The sequence below is a fragment of the Polypterus senegalus genome, chromosome 8, assembly GCF_016835505.1.
Source record: "Polypterus senegalus isolate Bchr_013 chromosome 8, ASM1683550v1, whole genome shotgun sequence".
Classification (NCBI taxonomy): Eukaryota; Metazoa; Chordata; class Cladistia; order Polypteriformes; family Polypteridae; genus Polypterus; species Polypterus senegalus.
In genome coordinates, this window is record NC_053161.1 from 111651666 (window position 1) to 111670000 (window position 18335).

An 18335-nucleotide genomic window follows, 5' to 3' on the forward strand; every position below is an offset into this window, starting at 1 on the left:
TGATGTCATTCTACAATAATCTCCAGAATTACTCAGTGGCACAAGGTGATTGATTTGTTAGCTCCTTGCCCTTTGCTGCTGTACTCATGAATGACCTCTCCGAGGATTTAATCTACAGCACAGACAGCAAGTGAAAAACAAAGTAGGTGACTGAAGATAAAATGTACACTCTCTGTCTGTATCAATCAGAAATGTCTTCTCCAGGGTGCCAAGGGGTCTGGCTTTGCAAAGTTTCAGAACACTGTCTTGGGATCTCCTGTACAGGTGATCCTATCATAATTTGATATAGGACACAGGTCAGACGAAATAGAAAGCAGACATCAAACCTGAAGAGGTGCTTGAAATAAGTACCTTATATAACAATTAACCACTCTGTTTCTTCTTCTTTTTGTTTCCCTCTCTCTCCACTGCTCTGCTATTCCTCCACTCAAGTGTTTCCCGCTCCCAGCTCCATCTTGCCTGGATAAGGCTGTGCAGTCTCTTTTACTGAGGACCAGGGTGTACCCCTGGTGATGTCATGTAGCACTTTCGGGTTATGAGAAAGCCAGAAAGAGCCTCCCCTGGCAGCACCCTCTACCATCCGCCAGGGGCCGCAACAGGGCCGCTGCTCTGGACTCCAATTCTCATGCAACTTTGTGGGTATCCAACCTTGAGCTCTGTATGAGGGATACTGCCACAGCTATTAAAGTGAGGGATGAACTGCTCCATGATGTACTCTCCTGCCAGTTCTTGTAATCCTCGGGCATTCCACCCAGGAAGAGGATCATTGAGGGTATTGCCCTCAATTAGTCGATCCTTCCACTATGGCATCTCAGCTGGGTAAGAACTCTACCTCCATCCTGTTATGGGACACCCAACCATCCACTGGGGCATCTACAATAAGTATTTAGGAACAGTGTAGTTCTTAGTAGGAACGATTTAACACTAGAATTACCACAGCCTACAAGAAAACTTGTAAATCCGGCCCAACTTAAATCCGTTCGCACCTCTCTGTCAGAGTCTTTGTCCTGTAAATGTGCCGATTAAGACAAGCAACAAGCAGCCGGCTACTTCATCCCCCATCGTCACAGAACGTTCACTAAGTTCTCCCAGCTCGTGCTTTGTTTGATTATCTGGGAGTGAGTGGACTACTGGAGTTTTAGAGTGGAAATAATAGATCGTTATTTGGAACACATGCATTTCATGTGTGTTCCGTTTCTTCAGTAATCTATGTAAACACATTGTTAAAACAGAAACTTTTTCATATTTTAGTAATAAATGTTAAAAAATGTAGGCATATTATGTTACGCTGACGGAGAGGTGCGAACGGATTTAAGGTGGACCGGATTTAAGAGTTTTCTTGTAGGCTCTGGTAATTCTACTGTTAAGAAGAGCACAAGGGAAAGATGTGGATGCAGCACTGCCATTGCAGCCTCAGTCAGCAAAACTAGGACCTGAAAGAAGGCCACTGGAACCAACCATAAATAGGCAGCCCATATCTGGAATAGCCTGTGCACGTCTCTGCCGGTCTGGGTTTGAATCCCACCACTGACACTGTGTGACCCTGTGCAAATCACTTCACCCGCCTGTGCTCCAATTGGAAACAAGAAATGTAACCAACTGTATCTCAAACATTGTAAATCGTTTTGGATAAAAGCATCAGCTAAATAAATAAATGTAAATGCAAGCCCACACACACAATGAGATCCAGCAGTGTTCCTCATTACACCACTCTATCTCACTTTATAATTTTGCCATATAATTTATTCTAACAACCATGTCTGGCCAGGTGCCTATCTGGTCACTGCTGCATACAGAAAGTAGAGCTGATAAAGAACTGTTGTTAATTCACTTGTTTCTGTGATAGGACACTGCCATTGGGGATATCTAAGGGTAATGGTGGGGGAAGGGAGAAGGAGTCCTTCTTAACAGAGGTCTGCCTTTTTGAGATATAAATGATTTTATCTCAAGCTTGAGCATATTATCATGAGTGAGGAAGTAGACTGTATATCTTAAATATTATGCCTTGTCTATGTTTTGAATAAAAAAAGAGTAACTTGAGGTTGGCAGGAGTCTGAGAGTTCAGTAATGCTCCTAGCACTTTCCATGTGTAGCCATGGTAAAGTAAAGGTAAAGGACATCTCTCTCATACAATAATCCCTCGCTATATCACGCTTTGACTTTCGCGGCTTCACTCTATCGCGGATTTTATATGTAAGCATATCTAAATATATCACGCAGATTTTTCGCTGGGTTCTGTGGACAATGGGTCTTTTTACTTCCGGTACATGCTTCCTCAGTTGGTTTGCCCAGTTGATTTCATACAAGGGACGCTATTGGTGGATAGCTGAGAAGCTAACCAATCAGAGCATGCAGTTAAGTTCCTGTGTGCGGACTGGCTCAGCGACGGTGCGCCGAATTCGATTCTGTGGCGTTAACCAGGAAGTCTCGTCTCGCTCATTCAGCATCAACGTGTTTCGCTGTGTAAAGAGTTAACTTTTGTGCTCTTTTGTGTTCATCTTTGTGCTTAGTCAAGCCGTTCGTTATGGCTCCAAAATGATCTGCTCCTGCTTCAGGGGCCGTGCCCAAGCGCCAATGGAAGATGCTAACGATTGCTGAAAAGTTAAAAGTTTTGGATATGTTGAAGGAAGGGAAAAGCTACACCACTGTAGGATGCCATTACGGCATCAATGAGTCCACAATTCTTTTTATTTAAAAAGGAGGAAAAGAATATAAGATCTATGGCCGCAGTGTCCTTTTAACCAGGCAGCAAAACGAGTTGTAAGTGGATGTAATAAGGCAGTAGTCTGGATGAAATCTGCTTTAGGGATTTAGATTGAAGACTGCCAGAAGAAGAACAACGACGGTGCTACACAGTCGCCTGAAGAGGCTCCTTTAGAAGGGCTGTAACGCTCTCCTTTGTTGTACAGTAAAATTAAACTCATCATTATCGTCATCGTGTCATTGTTGGTGAGTAACCATAATTAATTTTCTACTTACAGTACTTAGTATATGTACGTACCTTTAATGTCACTGTACACACATTTACTGTATACAATCTTTTTTGTATTGTACGTATTTATTGCTGGTGACCAGTCTATCGTAATGTCTGTAACATACAGTATGTGATATCGGAGACGCTCGATATCTTTAAAATAATATTTAGGTTTTACTGTATATAAACAGTGTGTTTACATACATAATTTCAATGAATCTTTCCTAATATCTAAGAGAATACAAAGGGTTTATGCTGTATAACTGTGCGGGGAATATTTATAAACAGTGTGGGAGAGTTTATAAGGGCTTAAAATATATAAAAATAACCATACAAACATATGGTTTCTACTTCGCGGATTTTCACCTATCACGGGGGGTTCTGGAACGCAACCCCCGCGATCGAGGAGGAATTACTGTAATGGCAAAGTGCACACAGAGCTGCATTTCGATTACAACTTGTGATCAGCAAGACAGCAAACTGGTCCTGATATGCACCACCATACAAATGATACACAGACCACTCATTAGGAAGCTTGTAGTGGTGGTGCGTTGCACCTCAAAGGGAGTAGAGATGCTCGGTAACTCATAGGACCTCAGGCAAATCTTGCTAGCTGTAGGGTAGGACACACACTCAGTGCCCTTGTGCTTTCCAGAAGCCATCCTGTTGCCTTTAATTTTTAATGTCTCTTATCTCCAAGCTTATGATTTTTCATTTCCAGATAGTAAATGCAAAAAAGAAGCACAAATTAAAACTTGAAGCCTTCAGTCTATTTAGTTATGGAATATACACTATTTATTGATTTAGTTAATTGTGCTGTATACATTTCTCTGAGGCCAACTTGGTTTTGTGGTAAACAAAGAAATGTTTAAAAAGTTATTTTCAACTACAGCAATAATACTTTAGACTTATTTAGAATGCTCTTACTATATACAGGAATATTTGCTTTTGGAAATGAAAGGACTCAGCAACAATGTTGTGGCTTTCAGCTCTGTGATGTCTCTGCTATGCCAGAACTTAACAGCATTTACCAGCATGCAGCACATAAGAACAGTTTTGATGAAAACATATGCCCATTACAGTGGAATTTATTCTGTGAGACATTTAAATTGGACCTGGTGCCAAAAGCCTGTTTTATTTTGTTTTCTTGTGCTTTGAAATTACCCTAATGGAGACGACAAATGATATGGCTCAGTGGTAAATGGCATGCTGCAAGACCTCCTAAGGGTTATCATTGCCCCTGAAATAAGTGTCAAAAAATGAATAAATGGAGAAGAATTATTACGAAAAGAACAAACACTGGGTCCCCAGCTAGCCCAGTGGGGCATGTGGTTTTCATGATATCCTGTCAGCACAGAACAGCCCTTCCTTGTTTCTGACCTCTGCTGACTGCTCTGGTAATCAACATTTCATTAGAACAACAGATTACAGGGGACTACCATACGCCTACTTCACTAAAGGTATTTTCTTCTGATTTTGGTAGTAGTCTTATTCAACTACAGCTGACACACAAATAGCTAACTCTGAAGAATGTTGTGATCAATCAATTATTATTTTATATGGCATGAGTGAGCATCTGTTTATGCATGTTTCTCCCTGTAATGGGCTACAAAAGTAAATTAACAGATGGAGAGACCTTCTATAGTACGCACCATCTCCAATGACTTTAAATGTCCAGGCAGGAAGTGCTCTTCTATAATGTTAATATCAACATCTCATTTATTGTTTTCTAATTTGTTTACATTTTTAGTGTCACTTTTTTGTGTTAATGTGACATCACCATGGCACACTACATGATGACACAAGTGATAACACAATTGATGCTGGTGGTCATTTGAGGACTGCTTGTATATATGGCCTTAATTATCTGGACTCTGTGATTAAAATTAGCTCAAACTGCTGAAGGGCAAGGTTGAAAACCATGGGGAAATGGTGGTTCTCATCTGGGCTTTGGTTCTCTGGCATCAAGAAAATTTTTGTTGTTGACATAGCACATTTCAATACAAATTTAAGAAAGTTTGGAATACACCTGTATTTCTCCTATTTGGAAATATTTAATACTTAACATCTATTGCACATGCTACTTAAATACTACAATTTTTATACTTTTCATCTTTAATTTATGCAGTAAAATGAAGCGTCTGCCCTGTGGTCACTAAGAGTGAACCTGTGTCCAGGATGGGCTGGACCACTGAACAAAAGTGTCACATCTCTGTCACTCTGGCCAAGTGATTAATAATCTGACAAAAGGTGTTCATCAGTGAAGAGTCTGTGATTAAAGAAACTATGTAATGTATGTCCAAAGATGAACTGATTTTCTTGCTTAAAACAAGAACATGGTTGCTATAAGTTCTACATCTCTGTGATAGTCAGTATGATTTTCTACGCTGTGGTGTGAGGGCTGGTAACATCACTTCAAGAGAGGCCCACCAAGTCAACAAGCTAATTTTAACTGCAAGCTCAGTTACAGGATGCACTCTGGACCCCCTGGAAGTGTATCAAAAGAAGTAATTATAACAAAACTGAGTACCATTATGTACAATGCTGCACATTCTCTCTCTTACACACTAACACTCAGAACTTTCAGCCAACGAATACTTCAGCTGAAGTGTGTCAAGAGACACTGCTGGGGCTTCTTTATAACAATAGCAATACCTCTGCATAATGCAGTACTGGAACTGGGACTGCCAAGTCGAAGGTTCAGACCATAGTGTGTGTATATATCTATTTATTGATCTATCCATTTATAACAGTATATTTACATAGCTTCTGTAAAAAGCCAGATTTCTCTGTGGGGACAAAACCATTTCTATCTATCTATCTATCTATCTATCTATCTATCTATCTATCTATCTATCTATCTATCTATCTATCTATCTATCTATCTATCTATCTATCTATCTATCTATCTATCTATCTATCTATCTATCTATCTATCTAAGTATCTGTCTCATCTGCTACATTAGTGCTTGCCTGCATCAATTAACTCAGAATTACATAATACTTAATTATAGGGTATTATAGCCACATTTTTGTATTAAAACAAATACAAACTCACCTGATGATGGAAGTTTAACAAAAAATAGACTTTTTTAGTTGCCTGTAGTATATCACAATTTTGAGGCTTTTCATGTACATCATTTGAGTTACAGAACCATATCAAAAGCTACATTTAGCCCTTGAAGTTCCTATTTTTTCATCAAATAAAAACACTTTCAAACTATGCCCCTTTGTTCCAACTTCACCCCCATTGTACCTACAAAATTTCTACCTCTGTGGCGAGAGTTACTGAAGTAGTGATAAGTGGAAGCACTACACCCACCATCTCTTTTATTTGTTTCAGTTGAACTGCCTACTAAAATAACTGCATTCCAATAGTACAGTAATTCCATTATCATAATCTAATAATGACATGAAATAACATTTTTAAATCCACTTAATCCATTCAGGTTCATGGGGGCCTCAAGGCAGAATATCTTGCACAAGACGTTGAAATGGGGTAAATGAAAAATCGCCAAGTAACCCAACAATCATGAATTTGGGATAGGGGATAAAACAAATTTAATATTTGGGGAAAAAACAGACATGTGGAGGATGTGCCACATGTGACCAGGATTGCAACCCAGAATGCAGTAGTCATGAGGCCTAACTACGGAGTCATAATAATATCTTCAGCTACTAACTAGTTTTAGATAATTTGGTTGACGCATGACTGTTGAACTGGATGCAATGTTATTCTATCATATCTGTTTTGATATTTTAAAAAAATATAGTCAGTATATTTTTTATAAATTATTGCAAAAAATCTAATAGTGTTGTGTAAAATATACAAATATTCTGTGATCAACAAAAGAGAACAGAAATGTTTTCATTATACTCTTAGAGCTCTTTTAGGAATTGACTGAAATCATGAGTTTCCTTTTTCAGAGTATAAACCTTTAACCAAATATGTGACTTTGTGACAATGTGGGTTCGACTCCATGCTCCCATCAGCTGTTTGGAAGCCCTTGAGCCCAACACCGTTGATAGTTATAACCGAGATGAGCTAGACAGTGGAGCCAGCAACATAGCAAGGGGATGGTTCAAATGTGCAAAAGTGCTTTGATTAAAACAGTCAACAAAACAAAGTGTTCAAATAAAGTGCAGTGATTCAAAAGAGTCATTAATTAAATAATCCATTAAAAGAAAAACGTGGAGGTTAAAAATACTACAAAAAAACAATCCTTTAAAAAACGAGGTTAAAATGTTCATATAGGAAGCAGTCTTTAAAAAAAAACAACAAGCTCAGTGCTTCTTTCCCGTTCGTATTAGCGTCTCACCTGCTTCTCCCGACTAGGCTTTGCAGCAGGCGAGACGCTCTCTCTGCAGCCGCCCTTTTCCATTCATTAACACAGGTCTGGAGACCTCCCGATCCTGACTTCAGTCTGGCACTCATCCCAGACCTGAGACTTGAACTCCTTGGTCTCCAGGACGCCCACACCAAGGACTGCAACTCCAAGCCTCGCGACTCCCGCTGCCTTTCTGGTCTTTTACGGCCAGTCGCCTTTCCCTGGTCACTCCCTCTACCTGATCGCTCAGCGGGAGCGACTTCAACATCAACACCTGGGTGTCGGCCTAACACCCGGCTTCCTCACAGCTGCCCACGAACACTCATTCGCTCGCCCACACGCTCCGTGTGTCTCTGTCTCTCTCTTGCACTGGCTTCCTCGCTCCCTGTAACCTCTGTCCTTTTTGTTCTCATTTTTTTTCTCGTTCCTTCTGATCTTTTTTTTTCTCTCCTTCCTGCCAACCGACTCGCGCTTCTTTTATATTGCGAGGGGCCATAGCAGCTGCAGCACATTAGCCACGGGAACAATCACTGATGTGGGCAGTCCCTCACCTGTGCACTCGGTGAGAAACGCCCACACCGCAGATCGCCCCGTGGCTTGCTACGACTACTATGCCCCCTCACGAAGCCGCAAGCGCGGTGATTATTTATTTAAAAAACGGCTTTTGCTCAGCAAATTGTGGACCCATAACACCACAGTCTTAAATTTGGTTCTAAGTGCACACAATACACAGTTTGCACTCAAGGTAAAAAGATTACCTTTGGAATCACAGAGAGCTAAGCTTTTAATGCAGGATAGGTTAGATAGGTGACTATGGATGGCTTTTAGCCCTGGGTTCAAATCTTGGCTCGATTACTCCTTATGGGGAGACTGCATGCTCTCTCTCCTACCTGTGAATTTTCTCTCATACCCCATAAGTGTGCAGGTCAGGCTAATCTGCAGTCTACACTGGCCTAGCGTGAATAAGTGTGTCCTCTGATAAAGGTTTCTAACTCAATTAGACCAGGATAGTCCCCTGTGACCGTAGATCGAATTAAGCAGGTCAAAAATTCAAATCAATGAAAAAAAACCCAAGGCTGGATAGAGTTAAGTTGGAATAGAACTGAGCAATTTCAGTTAGACTTCGTGGTAAGCACACAGCTATGTTATTTTCAATTATATATAAATAAATGCATAATGTCAAAATTATGATTTCAGCTACATCTTGCATATTTATAAATACAAATTGTCTATTACTACAGTAGGAAAATGTTCTTTATTTGTTCATGAATATGAATACAATTAACTCGTGCTGTATCAGCTTCATATGCGCATAGGAAATCATTTAATCTTAGTTCAAATAAGCTCAATTCAGTTGATTTTAATTCATCCTTTTATAGTGTTTTTCACTGAGTAGAAGGCACAATACACTAAAACAAATTACAACTATAATATGATAATAGTGTAGTACTAAAACTCAAAGCATTTATTTATATAAACACAAATTTAAAAGTTTAATCATAACAAAATCAGGCCAATAGTCCCAGTAACTATGGTTCATTGGCCTTATGGATTCCCTTGTGTTTGTGTTCAAGTACTTGCAATCAGGAAGCTGCTTTGGATGAAAGCTTCAGGACGAATTGATGCAAAGTATATATACTGCATGTACCGTATAAGAGGCAAGTCTTCCCACGCCATCCCTGCTACAGTAACAACTCCAACCAAATCAACTGGAATGGCCAGTGATGAGTCCAACTCTGACCATTGCTGTGGTCTGTCCATAACTGAAGACCAAGTAAGGAAACAACTGAGGAAGCTACACAGGAAAAGCTTCAGGGCTGGAAGGAGTCAGTCTTCAAGTTCTTAAGCCCCAAATGACCAACTTTGTGATGTCCTCTGTCACCTGTTCAGTCTGTCCCTAAGGTTTCATAAAGTGCCACTGCCATGGAAAACATCCTGCAGTGTCCCTGTTTGAGAGAAAGAAGGTACCTTTTCATCTAATGACTGCTGACCGGATTCACTTAAGTCTCACAACATGAACACCTTTGAGAGACTGGTCTTGGGCTATATGAGTCTTTTTGTGGTTAACTACCTGGAACCCATTGCAGTTTGTCTATCGGACAAAGATGGGAGTGAAAAGTGCAATTATCTATTTGCTCCACAAGGTGTATTTTCAAGCTGGCAACACTTTGAAAATTATGCTTTTTGATTTATCCAGTGCCTTTAATACCATCCAGCCAGTCCTGCTAAGGGGTAAACTCAGAAATATGCAGGTGCATGAGCCTATGGTGCCCTGCATAATTGACTATGTGTTAGGTAGACCACAGATTGTCAGGCCTTGTCTCTGACATGGATGTAAGCAACACTGGAGCACCATAAGGAGTACACCTCAGAATATAAATATAACACTAGGTCATGTTAATTGAAGAAGTTCTCAGATTGTTCTGATTCTTGGGTGTATTTATTAAGGAGATGAGACAGAGTATAGAAGTCAGATGGAGAACTTTGTTTCTTGGTGCAAAGGGAACTGTCTGCACCTTAACATCATAAAAAAAACAAAGGAACTGAGTATTGACGTTCGCCGCACCATGTCACTCCTACAAGTACTTGTGGGTCCACATCAATGACAGGTTGGGATGGTGTCGAAACACAAAGGAACTACATAAGAAAGGGCAGAGTAGATCTTAATCCTTAGCAGACTGTGTTTTTTTATTTGGGAAGTGAAATTCTATCCATCTATCCATTTCTGCTTGGAAACTCTATGTACTCAATATACTGTACTATTGAATTGAAGGAGTAAAACTGATGCCCGTCATGAAAACGGTAACATGTCCAACCCAAAATATAATCCCACACAGCTGATGGTTAATGTGTTGTCTATGCCAAAAGAATTACGTGAACTAAACCACAAAGCCCTGCAGAAAACATCTGGAAATCTTGTGTTTTATGAACAATCAATGTTATGCATGCAATCAAATCTTCTAGAAAGTAGGCTTTCTCAAAACAAATAGTTTGGGGAATCAACAAACCATCTGAAAATGCTGAAGTGTTCTTGAAATAAGAGCCATAAAGACACCACAGGCATATAATCATGTCCTCTAAAAATGCCAGCTCTCTGTATATATGAGGCACCCTCAGGAGATGAGAAAGGCAGTTGTTTAAAACACAAAGGCCTTTGGAAGCATAAATCAAATTAGTAATGCACATGCTCACTGAGAATGCTGTTAAAAGCTTTCTGAACCAAACAACCCTTGCAGATATGGAGCACAATAATACACTTCCTTCTGAAAAGGCTGTGCTAGAAAACAAACATTTTCACAGCAGTCTAGAGATGGCCTTGCTTGCAATTTGTTATGAACTGTATGTTGGTACAGTTTTGCTTCTTTTACAGTTAGGCCTTGCCAGGGCAGCATAATAATGTATTGCTTAGTTCTGACGTCTCAGTTTTTGAGAGTACAGGGTTTCAATCCCATTTGAAGTGCCATCTGTTAGGCAGAGAACCTGGCGATTGTGCATCCTCTGAGATGGATGCTGCTTCATGCCCCATTCATGATGCTTCCTGTTCCCAATACAAATACAAAGTGACACTGTTATCTAGCTTCCTCAGCACTAAATTATGGCAAGTAGGTAATGAGGACTAATGGGTATTAAACAATAGATAACTGGATGTACTGACATTCAGGGGCCATAAAAATATTCACACAACCTTTAACTTACTCAGGCTTTTCATGTCACATTATTGAGGTTTTAATTCATAGACTGTGCTATTGCTGTTTTGACATGAGGCCCATAAATCCCCTGATCGTGAAGGAGCTACAGCTTGTGAACAGGGCTGGAAAATACTATACTCAGAGTCTGCCATGGCTGAGGACTGTTGCTGGGATGGGGTGGCCTGGTTTGCCCATCTTGGCATACTACCTCTGCGACTCAAACCAGGATGTGCAGATGGAATGGGAAAGTGAAACGCTGCAAGACATGGGAAAGTATAGGAAACTGTCCAACACTTTTGAAAATCTTGCTGAAGAAACTAAAATACACTATACTGTAATGGAAAAAGCATTTAACAACTGACAGTCTACACAGAAGAGATCTTTCTCACAAATCCACTTGTTTTTCCACTTGTTTAGGGACACGAGTAAGAGGTTTGAGGTTGCACAATAAAAATTATAATCTATAAATGTAGAAAAATGATAGCAAGGAAAGCAATTAGCTGGGTGCTAATTAAACTTAGTCCACACTAAAATGGATAAATCTGAATACACCATTTTTGTTTTAAATGTTTTCCATCCACACTAGCATTTTTACATTATTTTCTAATAGTTTGTCATCAACACTGAAATGGCAAAAACACGTAAATCTTGTCTATTGGGCATGCATGGTTTACAGCCAGGTGCACCATTTACAGAAGGAGCAAACTGAAATAAATCTAAATACCAAAAGAATAAGGAAGAAACAAATACCTCTTTGTCTGGACTGATGATGATGTACAACTGCTATTAAAGGTTACAAGCGAACAGAAGGTTGCTAAAGCCAAAATAAATACAGAGAAATATTTGCCAGTTTGAAGTTACAGTACCCATCAGTTGATAAGAAGATGTTATGGAGTCTCCACAGTAAACATGTGATCACAAAGGGAATTTTCAAAACAATCTGATGAAGCGTCTAATCACAAGACAATTATGCATTGACTCTTTCCAAAATAACTGTTTTTCTCATTGTAAATGCCCAAGACAGGCATCCGGGCTGGGATGGAGAATGGGAAGCCATAGTAGAAGGAACGGCAGGAGCTGGGACGAAACCTGGCCTGAATGCCTTACATTCTTCATCCTGGCACAGAGAGTAGGGTGATAAGTAGATTGGGCGAATGTGAATGCCTGGAGCAGTTCATTGCCCCACACTGTAGGTGGCAGTGTCCCTTCAGACTAAACCCAGTTGAGACACCCAGAGGGTGGGATGGGACTTGGAGTCCAGAAGTACAACCCTGTCGGGGTCTTTGGGTGGTGCAAGGGGGCACTGCCCGGGGAAATCTAACCCAGTTTTCGCCTGACCTGGAAGTGTTCCAGATGACCAATCCCAGGATACCAGAAGCAGTCCTGGGTTCAGTTTAAACAAAGCCCACAGACTCAGCTCAAGGAGTCGGAACGCAGAGGCAGCGGGCAACATTCAACTGGAGGTGGAGGGAGGAAGAGAACCTGTTTGTTTTAAGTATTTTCGCTGGTGCTTGTTTAAAGTGCTGGTAACAAATAAAAAGCCTTTTATTTGAACCCAGAATTGTGTTAGGTAACATTATGTCTGTACTTTGTGGCTCAACGGCAGGCACCCCCTTGTGTTTACATCACCTATACTGCGATGCAAGTAAAAAAATTACACACCTTGGAAGGCATTTTCAAAATGATGTTTTCAGTGGTCAGAATTGCCTTTTTCCGGGTTGCTGGGAGGCCAAAATCAGTAAAAAAAAAAAAAAAAGCGCTGTCTTTGTTAGTATGAACTGGTCTTAGACACTGTAGAGAGGTAATAAAACAAAACCCCTTACAGAAAAAAGCCTCAAGTGGGAGTTTCTAAGTTACAGATGAGAAGTGCCTGTCCAAATGTACATATTTTTGGGCTCAATGTCAACTATCTATGTGTGGTGCAAGTGTACCCAGACAAGTCATCCAGAAGGTACCATCATTACTGTGAAGCATGGTAATAGCAGAATCATACTATGAAGATGCTTCTGTGCACATATGTGTTGCAAATATACAGTCAGACAGAAGGCAATAAAAATGTAAAGAAGTAAGAAAAATTCTTTAGAGAAACTTTGTTATTGCCTGAAATATATAATATTTACAGAACAAAAAAGAAAATTCACCTTCAAGAAGTAGCCCAAAACACAGAGTCAAAACTGAAAATGAGGAACTGAAAACAATGATAAATAAATGCAGTATTCTGCAGTGGCCTTGTCAAAAGCATTGACCTTAGTGTAACAGAATATGTGGCAGAAAATGAAATTTTCTATTAATTGATGTTGTCTTTTCATCTTGAGGTTGTAAAGAAAATGGGAAATATTTGCAGTGTAATCCCCTGATGTCTTGTAAATTCAGTAAAAATTATTCCTGCTAATATTGACTTAGTGAGGATAGAAACCAAATGAAGCAGTTATCATCTAGAAAGTATCTTTGGAATTTAGCATTCACCTTTTTTAAAAGAAAAATTCCTGGGCCCAAACAAGTCCAATATCCTGCAGCACAGGAAAATGCTGGAATGAATATATATATATATTGTGTATATATATATATAAATATATATATATATATATATATATATATATATATATATATATATATATATATATATATATATATAAATATACTGTATATAGTGATAGACCCAGTCGGGATGCCCTTCTGAGGAGAAGACTGGGAGAGAGGACATATCAACAGCAGTACCTCCCCTGGGACACAAGAGGGCAACCCTCCTGGGTTACATCAGGGAAATGGGCTTGGAGCTTAGAAACTCAACCCTGTTGGGGTCCGTGGCCCATGCCAGGGTGGCGCCTGGACCATAGACAAAAAAATGACTAGATGCCGCATGACCAGCAGCATCATACGTCAACATCGCCACCATATTGCGAGTGGCACTGCTGTGGAGTGAAGTAATGGATAAAGATGCCTCACGCATGTGCTGCTTGGGATTGTACAAACCACTGTACGCTCCAAACCAGATCCAAGGGGATTACATTTCATAGGTAAGGCTGAACAATTGTTTTGGTTATATTTGGTCATTAGAAAATCCTGTTTTATAATCTTAGCAGTCAAGGTCACCTTACAATAAAATTTAACAACATTAGAAAAATTAAAACAAGAGAATGATAAATCAAAAAGCAATAATTAGCAAACAAACAAAAAAAAAACTGGCAGTAACAGTGAAAAATTCGCAATTGGTATGCCAGTTTGAAAAGATAAGTTTTGAGGGCAGTTTTAAGATGTGTCATTGAATCGAGCTGATGTATATGAGAGAGAAGAGAATTCCCGAGTTGAGGCGCACTATGAGAGACGCTCGAGCTGCCAGAGCACTGAGTCTGATGTATGGTACAGAAAGTACAGCTGCAGATGAGAATCAGAGTGAGCGAGACGAGTGCAAGTCTGTAGGAGATCAGTAAGGGTGTATAGAGCTTTAAATGTTCAGAACAGTATCTCGATATATAATTGAGTAAATCGCCTGACCATGGGGTACACATAACAGAGCCACGGCCGCCAACTCACAGAGCCCCGCCCGCCAACTCTAACCCTCCTCCCGCGTCATGGGATATGCACGTCAGAGCCCCGCCCACCAACTCTAACCCTCCTCCTGCATCCACCCTCACTCTCGAGGCATGCACACTGCCTGCTCATGTGCCCGCACGCAATACCTCACCAAAAACAGCCTCAGTCGCTTTCATCTCTGCTACAGTCCATATGCACCTCTGAGCCACATTGACTTTTCATTGTTCTTTTCGGTTCCGGCTGCTTTTCTATATATATAATCGACCAAGTCGCCAGACCATGGGGTACGCACGACAGAGCCCTGCCGCCAACTCTAACCCTCCTCCTGTGTCCATCCTTGCTCTCGAGGACTTATCCCTACCGACGAAGTAACTTTCACCAGCATTGACTCCATCGTCACAGATGATCCTGCAGGCCTCCGCCTAAACTCAAAATTAAAATTGGTTCAGTCGTCATGCTTCTCAGAAATCTCATGCCAGCAAATGGTCTCTGTAATGGCACTAGACTTTCTGTTATCAGCATTTACCGCAATGTACTGGAGTGTAAAACTATCGCAGCTGCTACCTCACAAACTGTCCTTATTCCCCAGATTTCCCTGACCCCATCGGATTCAAATTTGCCTTTTACTTTTACACGCAGACAATTTCCTGTTAGATTGGCCTTTGCAATGACAATTAATAATGCACAGGGCTTCAAAAAGATATGCCCTTATCTGCCAAAACCTGTTTTCAGTCACGGACAATTGTATGTTGCTCTCTCCAGAGTTCCATCTTTTCATTCACTCACAGTCGTATCCTCAAACCCACCCCATTTGGACAACTGTATCTTTCAGGAAGTGTTCTCCCATCAGTAAATAATTATGCGGCGTATACTACACCGCAGGTTGGCTAGTTTAGTATTGTATGCTGTAGTTAACAGGGAGCCAGTGAAGTTGAGAGAGAGTAGGTGTGATATGTTCAGTGGATTTAGAACAGCAGGTTATTATCCTGGCAGCAGAATTTTGAATAAGTTGTAAGTGATGGATACGTTTTTGTGGGATGCCAGATAGAATAGCATTACAGTAATCTATATGTGAGGTGACTCGGGCATTAACCAATACTTCAGTACTGTGTTGCGTAAGAACAGGACAAAGTCTAAAAATGTTTCAGATATGGAAGAAGGCAGTCTGAGAAATGTTACTTATATGGGAGGAATTATTTAATAATATTAATAATTATTATTATTATTATTTATTAATTGCCATTATTAGTGTATAAATGGATATAAATAATTGCATGTAAATGATTCGCCTAAATCTACTGTATGTAAACGATAATGTTTTAAAAATTATTGTTTTTTCATCAGAGAACCAGTTTCCACGTCTACCTGTATTAGTTTAAATGGCACTTTTGCCACTTGCAATATGGCGGACGCGCTGACATATCATGTTGACTAGGCAACACAGTGAATGCGGCGTCTACCTATATATGTCTATGGCCTGGACAGCTCCAGAGCTGTGATCTGCATTACTTCCACCACACTTGGAAGTGTTGCCAGAAGAGGAGCTGGATTCCTATGTAGCATTTCCACCACACCCAGAAGTGCTGCCGGAAGTTGATAGGAAAAGCACCTGAAGCACTTTTGGGTGCAGTATAAAAGGGGTTGCCTCACTCCATTCAAGGAGCTGGAGTCGGGAAGCAGAGGATAGAGCTTGTGGGATAGGAGTGGAGACAGCCAGAGCAGAGAAAAAAGAGAGGAAAAGAAGAAAAGACTGAGCACTGTTGGTGATTTGTGTATTGTGTGTGCAGAAGAGAACGTGTGTGCTTTCGGACATTGTGTCTGTCTTTAGCCGGGCTGATCTTAGACAGTATATATTTTATATACATACCCTATATATATATATACATATATATATATATATATATATATATCCATATATCCACCTTAATACAAGGACAAGTGTCTGTGTGTGTCTGTGTATTTGTCGTTCCAGTGGCTATGTCTCTATGTCTGTTATATGCCATTTAGTATGGGATTTATAAAAGCAGTGTTAATATTTGTAATGCTCCATCTGTTGAAATGAAAAATGACATGCACTTTATTACTACATGTATCACAAAATACATTCCAGTAGATCGTGCACTCTTTGACAGGTAGCACAACCAGTATATATATAACATGCATGAACTGTGCTGAATATTTTTGCATACACTACTAGCTACTCATGGGTGCACAAGTTTGAAACATCAATCACATGAAAGAGACAAGTTCTGTCCAATCAAATATCCTTTGACTATGCCTATGTCAACCCGAATGACAGCATGCTTGATCCTCACAAAGGATAACTTCAAGTTAAACACAACCTTCTGACAGAGAATGAGAAGTTCAGTGCCTCCAGCTAAGAAAGAAACTTTAAATTCTCCGTTTGTAAATTACAGAGCAGTGGTCAGTGATGCTGTCAGTAACATTTCTGACTAGTTTTGATATAAAATTGTAGACTTTGTGGTTAGTGGTTTTCCTTTTTAGTTGTTGTTGCTGGTTTGACAGGCATAGCATTGAGTCTAGAGTGTACTACTAATGTAGACTGTGGCTATACAGGGCTCTTGGGAGCAGTGCAAACGTGGGTGAAACATGAGTGTGTGCTTTAAGCAACATCTACGTGGAGAGCACAAAACTGTATAAGAAATATACTTACACTTATAATTAATCACTTAAATCTAGTAAGGCGAGAGGAGGATCCCTGTGGGCATCTCAGTTCTAGTGTTAAACGTCCACCAGGAGTGAACCACCATGGGGACTGTCGTAGATGGGAAGTGTGACTGAGGCGGTGCACTGCCACACCATAACACATGTGTTCTGAGGTGAGCTTAGGGATGGCAGAATCCTTTCATGGATCTGAGGAGATAAAGCTCTCGGCATTGAATTTCAGTTTAAATGTAGACCATGAAAGCAGGGCCTCATAATTGTTCTGGCATTTTGGGTTTTAAGCAGGAAACCAAAAAAAAGCTATCTTTGGGAAAATGGCTATGGGAAGGCAAAGTGTGTGTAGCAATGTTGGTTTATGATTATCTTTTTTGTTACTGTGAAGCAGAATACACTATTTTTCTTTTTTTTTAACTTTGCAGCACTAACTTAAAACTCTGTAATTGTGTTATGCTTCGGTGCAGTTGTCATTAGAATAGCTTCCCAACTTTATGATCCAAATTTAATTTTTGGACCTCAGCTTGAAATCTGGATGTTGTCTCCAGTTTCTTTGTTGGATTCCTTCCACAGATATAATGTGACACTAAATTGGTGGGTGTGAATCAACATGGGTTACTTTCATGGGCTGGTGGCCTGTACAAGGCTGATCTCGACCTTGTGTACACTGTAGAGATAAACGGTATACAGCAGGCTACAATTATGATTAGAAAAAGCAAATTACCTAAGTTGGATCAGAATAAGAGAGAAAAATCGGATATTTTTCTGAATGCCTATTGGAATATGTCATAGTTTAATACAGACATGTGTCAAGGACATGATTATCTGTTTGAGAGTTTTTGGACTAACCCATAGTGAAAAACGGAGCTTAGGAAAGGACTAGAGAGATCATGTATCAATCTGCTTCCATTATAGTTCTGATGTCACTGACTTCCAAGAAGAAGAAGAACTATGTCCTCCCAACCAGCTCTGCCTACCTGTCTGAACACTGTCACTCTGTCATATGGCTTTCTTTGGCAGCACCTCAGTAACAACTTGGGGCTGTCTGAGGATCAAAAGACAAGACGACTTTCCACTGCGACCAGAGCAAAAGGCAACATTGCTGCAATCTTATGCTGCTCCTGACTTTCA

General features: G+C 40.2%; 1 protein-coding gene across 1 annotated transcript in view; it reads right to left on the reverse strand.

Annotated features, from left to right (window-relative positions):
* btbd11b (BTB (POZ) domain containing 11b) overlaps nt 1-18335 on the reverse strand; it is a 513987-nt gene that overhangs the window by 34535 nt on the left and 461117 nt on the right. The gene's annotated exons all lie outside the window — the stretch shown is intronic.